Genomic DNA, 9,921 nt, shown 5'->3' with positions numbered 1-9,921 from the left:
AACCTTTATTTTCTAAAGCACCTTTAATTCTGTGAGACCTAAGTTGCTTTCCAAACTATACCATTAAAGTCGAAAAATCACCTAGATGACAACAGAGAGGCATCCAAGCTGGAATATGGCTTCGGTGGCTCTGAACATCAGTTGCAGGCAGGAAACAGGGATTCCAAAGATGTACCTAAAACCTGAGCACTTGCAAAGATTTTGTCTGAGATATGAATGTTAACACCTCTACTACTTAAAAAGAACCCAAAACAAAACAAAAAAAAAAAACATAAAATTTTTGCTGCCCAGAAATTGTGAGGAACAAATATATGGCTCTTATCCAAAGAAAAAAATAAGCCTCTCAGTAAAATACATAATAGAATACAAACGTTCCATCTCATTCTTGCATCCATTCATGTTATTTGGTAACATCATTACAATAATTTTTAGAATTCTGAGACAGAGGTACTCCACCTTACCTCAGATTATCATTTAAATCAGACAACTTTGTGTCAGCCATTTCCTGCTCTGCCCAGCACCTTTGTCTGCCAGCTTTCTGGGGAGGAAGGGATTTGCATGTGCGTAGTGGAGTTGTGGTTCCCTGTGGATGGCTCAGCATCACAACTCTCATTCATTTTGGCAGGAAGAGACTGTGCTGCTGTGCAGCGACCCTCATCCTCCCTCCCACCACAGCTGCCGTGGCTGCATCCACGTCCATGTGCCCATGGACCCCTTGCTATGCCCTGCAGCAGGAGAGGGGCTCTGTTAGCTTCTAGAAGAGTATTTATTTGCCTTTGTGTGTGCAGTGTGTTTCTGTGTTCAACCAGTTGTAATTTAGGGATAGAATATTATTTTCCCCGTTTATTGGTAAAAGTCATCAGAAATAAATGACAGAATGGTAATTAATTAGCCATCTCTTTGATTACATTCTTATATCCAACATCCACAAACTTGATGCAGTGAAAGCTTTGTAAAACATGTCTTTAAAAAAAATAGTCCAGGTATATGCTACCAGGTCAGTCAGTTGTGGTTGAAACCTGTTGGACACATACCAGTGTCTGTTTTTAACATCCCATAGACAGACAGACAGACACTTTAAAAGGGAGTGTGCAAAAGATTCATGTCCAGTCTTGCAGACAAGGGCAATCAGCCTGGCTTAGTACACGTGAGTAAGCTGATGTCAACAAACATCCTCCTCCAGACCCAGCTATTACTGTTGAATGGGTATGTGCTGCTTCTCACTGCTCCTCTCCAACGGCTCTTAAGACTGAGATATCAGTATTGGATATTAAAAGTCTGAGGTAACAAGAAGAATAAGGCAGTGTTTATGTAAATTGCTCATGGGGTAGATTCTAAGGGATTGGGAATATGGCTGTTTCATTGTTAAGCAGGCAGAGATGGGAGCACTTTCCATAAGTGTAGCAGGATCCAAACAATTTTGTGTCTCCATGGAATGAATCTCCATTCACTGCTTAGCCCGAGCAAAGAAGTTGTAACGTAGCTTTTATGCAGAAGCAATTAATTTTACCTCATTAATCAGTGACTTATCACTGCAGTACAGAAAGTCTTCAGTCCATCACCTTTTGTTTCAGAAGATGAAAGTCCCTCATAACACACCTGGATGCATCTACAGTGTAATGCAAGGTGCAGAGAAAGAGGGGGCTGGGGGAAGTTACAGTGCAAGAGAGCAGATAAGAGTTAGAAAAATGCAGATTGTAAACAAAGACAGTTCTGTTCTCAGGTTGGCCAAGTGGCTGCTGCTAAGTCACAGTAACCCTGGGTTGTCACCTATGAGATTTACTTGTCACTCTGGTATGCAATACAAGAATGTGTGTTGTTTCATCATGCACCATGCCTGCACAAGTTATCTAATTTATTTACTACAGACTGTAAAAGTAGTTTCTTTTACTCATTGCCCTGTCTGCCGAATGACCAAAGAGGAAGCTGGGACTCTGAAATAAAATGGTTTTCTTTAGATGAGAAAAATGAGATATATAAATTCAGGCTATTTGATCCTTGTCTTACTCATTCACAATATATGTATGAGACTTTCTTCTTTCTGAGAAAATGAGAAAGTCTCCAAAGCACTCTGGCAGATAGCAGTAGCATCCCTGATGTTACCAAATAACATGTATGGATGTTCAAATGTAAATTTAGTTTTTTCTTTTTTTCTTTTTTTCTTTTTTTTTTTTTTGCTTCCTCGAGGATCAATGACTGTTAAAACACAGCAGTAGCAGGCAAGGAGACTGGTTGCTCTTCTTCATATTAACAACACTTGCTATGGCTATAAGATATACTATAGCAGGATTCTCTTCTCCATCCACAAACACAACCTTCAGGTGGTCAGAAATTTCAAAGATCAAGTCCAGTGGATCAGCAAGTTTAACTAAATCTCCTGTGACTAAAAGTTATACATCTAGCTGGGAGATGTGTAGGAAAAAAATACCGAAGGGCCTGGGTCTGGGCAGGTAACCAGCATGCTATATATACAATAACGCTAGATGGCTGCACAGTCTCCAAGAAACTGCTGTTGTCTGCAAGTTTGTGTAGCTTGTGGCACTGAAATAGATACGGTAAGATGTGCTGATCAGCGAAACATGTTTGTGTGCCAGCACCTCTGTGTTAGTAAGCAATCGAGTTCTCCTGTAAGCTGCAGGAATGGCATTTGCTGACAGCTGGACTTAAGCATCCCACCAGATAACTAGAATATCATGCTATGGTGAGGCAGCCTACCTCCAGATTTGCTATGTCTCTGTCCGTGGGAGCTGAACCACATGTGAAGCAACTCCTGAGACACTCATTTCCAATCTGGCCTTTTGAGAAACCTGATACACCCGTGACTGCCAGGCAAAGGGTGGGGTGTGCAGAGGGAGGCAGAAACCTCTGTGGCCATCCAGCCTTAATCAGCCGTATTTGTTTGTTTGTGAGGACATCTAAGTAACACCACCCACCATTCTATACATCAACATCTCAAGGTTTTTCAGGATACAGCTCTCAGTTTTCTAGTTCCTGCTGTAGCATGCAGCCCAGACAAGACAGAGCAAGATTAGGGTTGTCAGGGGAAAGGATTGATAGTGTGATGTTACTCTTCAGCAGGTAATCAGTTCCCTTGGGGGACAGGATTCTTCCTTGCTGCTGCAAAAGTGACAAAATAATAACCACATAAGTCTGACAGTTTCAGTGAGCTCTTAACCTGGTGTTTGAATACACAGCTTGTGTTAAAGATTGCTTGTGATTTTTCACTATGATTAGGTCTGGATGTTTCAGCACTTCTGCTTGTAACTGAGAATACAAATTAGTTTTATCCAGCTCATCACCTGGTTCAAATCTTCCAAGCCTAAGTTCTGTTGGCTATGTGTTTCCTCTCTTACATTTGGGTAACTGTAATGAAACCCCCTTCTAGTTCCTCTGCCCATAACAGTTTAGCTCTTCACAATGAATTGTGGCTATGCATTCACACAGACACCAGTTTCATGCACAGTAAGAAACAGTGCCCATCCCGATAACCTTCTGCTTCAAAACTCCATTCCGCTGTCATGTGTATATGTACTAGGATCAATGCTTATGGCTTCATTTCCAGGCACCCCAGGTAGGCAAGGTGGAACCAAACCCTGGAAGGCATCCAGCCATGTTGGACAAAGCTCCTGGTCCCTAAACCACCTCTTTGCTTTTGGCTGCAAGAAATTAAACTGTTACGGGTGAGGCAATAAGGAAGAGCACAGAAATCCTGCTGTGCTGCAGTTTGCTGCCTGTCCATCACTCTTGCCAATTTGCCAGTGAAGCCTGGGGGTCCCAACATCCTACCAACTGCAGCTTGTGTCCTACTGGATGCTGGGAATTCACAGACTATTTCTAAGGGATCTGGAAAAGCTGATCACAGGTGCAGCTTTGCCTGTGCTGCACAGCAACCCACAGAGGTGTGGACTCAGTGAGTCTTCACCTAGGTTTGAACATGCCAACTCCCTGCTTCTCCCCATGGTCAGAGTCAGTTCCAACCAGGAATGATTACATTTTTCAGTGTCACGTGAGACAATGACCTCTAATGACTGCTACTAAGTCACGCTAAAAAAAAACCCTCTTGTGAAATTTTTGCTGGCAGGCAAAGGGGGAGCACGAACATCTGTTAGCTCAATGTATACCAAACATGTATGCTGAAATTTTACTACAAGTTGAGAACATAGACTGGAGAGACACTTAATGTACAGGGCAAACCCAGCACTGATGACATATGAGAGTGGTCCAAGCATCACAATGTTCACAAAACTCTGTCCACAGGTAATAAATTGGCTCCTTCTTTTGTGGCTTTTGGTCATGGTGATTCAGCTGCAATGGATGACAGCTGGTTTGTATGAGATAATCAGCCTTCTCTTTTGGTAACTCCTTCAGAACTGGGTTAGCTACAACCTTTATCACCCCTGGAACCACAGCCATGGCAGCAGGGGACCTGTCAGTGCCACTAAAATTTTTTTTCCCAGTGCTTCGTCGACACCATTACTAAGCTTAGATTTTCTCCAGGCGAATCTATTTGGTACATGGTTTGCCTGCAACTGTACTTACTCATGTGATTTATTTATGTTTTGTAATATAGGACCTGAAATTCACTTAGTTCACAGCATGCCGGCAGCAAAGACATTTACTTATCTCATTTAAAATCCCATTCCTTCCACTATGCAAAAGTATGTTGATCTCCAGCAGCAGGCAGCAACATACACACATGCAGAACTCCAGCCTGGTAAGTCCAGCATGTACCAGAGCTGTGGGATCAGGCAGCCACAAATGGCACCCTGGTGGGGTGGAGAGCCCAGCCTTTAATACATGCTTTTAAGCATATCTGCTAAGAAGTGAAACTCCCTTCCCTCATACTCACCACAGCACAAAGGTATTTTGAATCCTACAAAAGGCATGCAAAAAATCAAATTTTTCCATCAACAGAGAGAATGAGGAATGTGTGTATCTGGTCCGTTGGGCTCAAAGGGAGAGATGATTAATCACCAGCAAGGGAGGATGCCTGTAGATGGCAAGTCAGCATCTCTAAGTATTTTGTTTTTCCTCCCCTCATCCCTTTCTCATTTTAAAATGAATTCTAAGAGATTGTTTACAGTAGAGTACCCTCTGCATGCTTTGGCACCTTGTCTGAAGTCATCAAGTCACATCCATTCTGCCAGCATTCAGAAAACACTGGTCTAGAAAACAGAGCCTTCCTTAAAGATGAACCAAGGAGTGCAGTGGTTCAGGAGTAGGTGTAGGTGAGGCCTTGGAGAGGGACTGAGATGACCAGCCAAATATCCAAGGGTAACTGGAAGGAATCTCAGCCTCAGTGAACCCACTGGCTATTTTGCACTGTCAGAGTATATTCTCTCCTCACCAAATTTCTGTCAAAATTCTCAGGATTTCACCAGAAATTTTCTGCACCTCTAGAGTCTGCTATTGATGAAAGCTTCTTCTGTGAGACTGTACAGTCCAAGAATTAATGACTCAACATAACGAACAAGAAGAAGACAAGCCATTATAAATGGTAGCCTAGTGATGCTCTGCTTTTTTAACCCCCAAGTCACAGAAGGCATTCCAGTACAAACTGCACGTGAAAACAACACAGGATAACCTACAAGACCTGTGCTGGTGGAGATACAGCACTTGAATTTAAAAGTAAAACTGAAGTTTTCATGCAACTGCAGTCATTAAGAGTCACACAGTATTCACTGAATAATAGAGATGTTAATATTTGCACACAGATAAAATTCTTGCTCAGATCAGTTCTTGCCCTATGGTTTCAATTGGATACAGCTTTCCATTTTGTCTTAAACTCTTGACTGGAAGTGAGGCATTTCCTTTAATGCTCTTACACTGAGACCAAGATCTACCTCATTTATAAAGTATTCCAGATTCGCAGGGAATGGGAAATGCTATAAAAGTGTGAAAGGGCAGCCTTTTCCTCTTCATTTTAGGTAAGAGAAGAGGAAAAACCCACTAAGCTTCTTTCAGAAGACTTTTATACTGTGGTTTTGATCCTGAAAAGGCAGAAATACTAACAAAGCCAGTGATATTAATCCAAAGGAAGGTTTTTAGGTGGTTTTGATAAAAAGTATACATACAGCTGGCTCTCTGTTGTGAACCTGCTCTTTAACCTTAGCGCTGGGTACATAGGCAGAGCACCCACATGAATCTAATTAATATAGACATGGCAGAAAGGAGTGGTGCTAGGTAGAAGGTGGTCCACTTACCTAGATCAAGCAGGCTCTGTGAAACTTCCTAGAGTGCTGTGCAATGTAACACTGGCACTGCAGGGCTAGCACTGACCTTTCTCTTTTCCTGAAACACTAAACATCAGCCCTAGGACCTAAGCAGGAATCACCAGGAACTATGAACAATCAGGACTTGCTACTGTGCAAGTCACATGAGTGCAGCTCATCAGTCACTACAGTACTCTGCTCATGTGGAAACAACCCCGCATCAGTCAGTTTGGCTTACAGCAAAAAGCCAAAGAAATCTGCACATTGTGGACTGACATAAGTAGGTGCCAGACAGGAGGGCTCAGGACATACCGTACAGACTATTTGTAAAGACACATTTCTGGCATTCTGAGTCCACAAATAATGTTTGCGAAATGGTATTTGGTGCCTTCCCCAAGGGCTGCTAGAAAAAAGACACAAGCAGACCAGAAGGAGCTTAGGCACATTCCAGTTTGGGGAGGAGAAAGAGGTTGCAAAGACATCTCTCGCAGACTTATTATAGTACCTTTATGATAAGTTTGCCCTTTCTTACCCAGAGGGCAGGGGTGAGGGAAATATGATTCCTTGCTCTGACAGTGGTGGAGATCAAATGCTGTATCTGCATGGACCACATTCTCTTCTCTTGGAGCTACTCCTGCAAAGATGCCCTGAGCCAGAGTGACAGCAATCACAGAGGGTTCTGGAAGCTGCTCATATACTAGGGAAGTGGCAGGTATATGAACTGATCACATCAAACTTGGGAGAAAGCAGAAGAAATGATGCAAGTATTTGGATCTGCACAAACAAATCTTGTTTTGCTCCATTCTTATTTATAAGGTTGATCCAGGACAAAACGTCACCTCTTCAATCCAAACAAAGCAGCACTATGCAGGGAGCACTACAAGTCTGCTGTGATCGTGCTGGGGCCTCAAAGCACTCACAGTTAAAAGAAATGGATTGCAATGATAAAAGAGTTATCTTTGCTTTACCAACATATGCTTAATAAACTCCCATGAAAACTTGGTGAATTCCCCCTGCTGCTTCCCCAAATGTCTGTGCCTCAGGCCTAAACTCAGTTACTCCTTTAATCCCGTGCAGGAGATCCAAGATCAAAGTTGGTGGGACTTTGTTTCATAGCAGCTATTCCCAGCACCATCCCTGGAATTCAGACAGCTGCTGGTTTTCATTCCTCAGCCATGGGCTAGTCAGATCTGACACTGCAGTGTTAACCCTTGGGTTTGGCATGAATTGTGAACTGCAGTCTGTCTCCTGAAAACTCCCCTGCTCTGCAGCAAATGACTCACCTTCACTGTGGTACTCTATGGGAATAAATTGCTCACTGGTGTTTACTCCCTGGGTACCAAAATTTCAGTGGCAAAGGAAGGGATCCCTATGCAATCTAGGCTTTTCTGAGATGGAGAGGTGATCTCTAACTGTCCATTATATTATCCACAGCAGAGGGGGAAGAGAATTGAAAACATGAAACATTTACTGGAAAAAACAAGACCAGCCCTGTATTTAATCAAAGCATTTTGTTTTGTTCCACTTGTAATTATTTCCATCCAATGGACAAATATTTTAGCAATAAAAATGACAGTTCCTTTCCATGGGCAAATAAAATAAGAAATCTTGTCTGTTCCCATACAATGCTACAGTGAAGGTGATGTATTTTTAATCCTTTATTGAAATTTTCTTTATTTGTGTTACAGTAATACTGAACACATCAATTTATGTTTAATGATCTATTGTGTTCAGTGTTTGTTAGGGTGGTGGTGGTAAAACCAAAGATTTGTGGGGGGAAAAAAAATGAAGTGACACTTCTTTTCCCCTGAAACTCATGAGAATGTGAATAGGAACATTGAATACACCCACATGACTGACTGAGGAAGAGGTCACTGGTAGAGGGAGACCAACCTGAGAGCCTAGGGAGTTATTGCCTTTGTCAGCTATGCTGGTACCTTGTCTTTTTTTTTTTTTTTTTATTGGAAACTCTAGTTTTGAGCTGCTGGAAAGTGGTAAACAGGAAAATTAAAATTTCCAACTCCTGTGCAAGACTTATTCTTACACTTGAATGACTGTCACAAAATTGACGCAATGAATTAGCAGGTACCTTGATTTTAGTTTGCTGAGACTTTGTGCCAGCCAAAGGCTCTCTATAAGTTGCTTTAATTATCATGTTGCTAAAGAGGGTAACAGTTTATGCAGGTTTACTACAGTGCCTGACTATCCTCCCTTCCCTGTGACCCAGGTACCTGAACTTTGTATTCCCCACAGAAAAATAACCTTAGAGACTTCTGCTGCAAAACACCTTGAGATCTACTGGTGAAATACCGGTAGAAACACATTGTCACTTCCACGTCCTGGGATATTTTTTCCAAGAGTTCTCAGACATTCAGCATCACAGTCACATTTTCCTGCCTAGAACAGGCCATCCATTTTCTTCCTAATAGCTGCTGACTTCAGTGCCCAAGTGAAAAGGGGGGTGTAATTTATGGACATCACTACTTGCTTTTAAGTGATTTTTCACCCAAGAATATCATGCTGGTTTCTGCACCAGCTTGGTGTAAGTCCTGCTTCCTGGCACTATCTCTGCACTTCACCCATTCCAACTCAACAGGTATATTTTCGTGCCCTCTAGCGACAGATGCTTTGTGGAGGAGTTAGCGTCTGCCAAGTGCGGTTTAATACTAATTAATGCCGGCTCCTCCCCATTTTCTTCTTCAACTAAAAATGACAGCACACCAATCACACAGCAGCACATTGTCTAACTGAGATCAAAATATCCCACTGAGAAACATCTCCATGGCCCTTTGCTGCAGCACAAACAGAATTCAGCTGCCTGATTCTCAGAGCGGTGTTACATTTCAGGACCCACCTGACATTGACGTAAACCCTCGTTGGTGTGTTTTGTAGCAGAGATCATGGTTAGTATGTGTAGTGGTGAGAAAACAGCATCTGGTTTGGGGAAAAGTAGGATGGTTTTGAAGAGGTAAAGGTTGCCTAAGATATGCCCACTCAATAGAGGAAGACATGTCTGGGAAGCACCACTGCAAAGATCAGGAGGCTGTTGTGCTGCCTGGTTTGTGGGATGGACTGAGAACAGGGATATAGCACTCTCCCTTGCAGGAGGCCAGCATGTTGATAACAATGGAGGGAAGATTATTCCTTTTTTTTTTTTTTTTTTTTTTTTTTTTTTTTTTTTTTTTTTTTTTTTTTTTTGTGAGGGGAAAGCAGGGTGGCCAGGTCTTCACCAAAATATCAGGATGAAATCACAAATTTTATCTGAAATACTTATACCTGCTGGTACCAAACCTCATATTACTCACAGAGAGCTCCACCTTGTCCTCCCTTGGGGTACTACTAACATTGTGAAATCTTGCTTACCACAATCCTTTCCACATAGTATTTTCTGTGCCAGAAGTCTGATCTGCCCTGGAAGGCCAGCACCATCCTTCTAGTGCTTTCAGCTAAAAGTATGATGGCTTGCAACAAACTGACAGTTAAAGCTGATCAATTAACCCTAAAGGTTTTGTATCTATGCCAAATAATCTCCTAAAAAAATCACAGTCAAGCGTTAACTAGAGCTGTCCAGCTTGTCTAGCTGTGTCTGTCTTATATCCCTCTGTCTTCCTCCACCCATGGCTTTAAAGATTACCTCTCCTTCTCCTAGAGCTTTCTCAAAGTGTTAATGAGCTACCCAATCTAAGTCTGTATTAAATCTCTGAAAATG

The sequence above is a fragment of the Myiozetetes cayanensis genome, unplaced genomic scaffold (genome assembly GCF_022539395.1).
Source record: "Myiozetetes cayanensis isolate MyiCay16 unplaced genomic scaffold, myiCay2020 scf10, whole genome shotgun sequence".
Taxonomy (NCBI): domain Eukaryota; kingdom Metazoa; phylum Chordata; class Aves; order Passeriformes; family Tyrannidae; genus Myiozetetes; species Myiozetetes cayanensis.
This window is presented reverse-complemented; position numbering follows the sequence as displayed.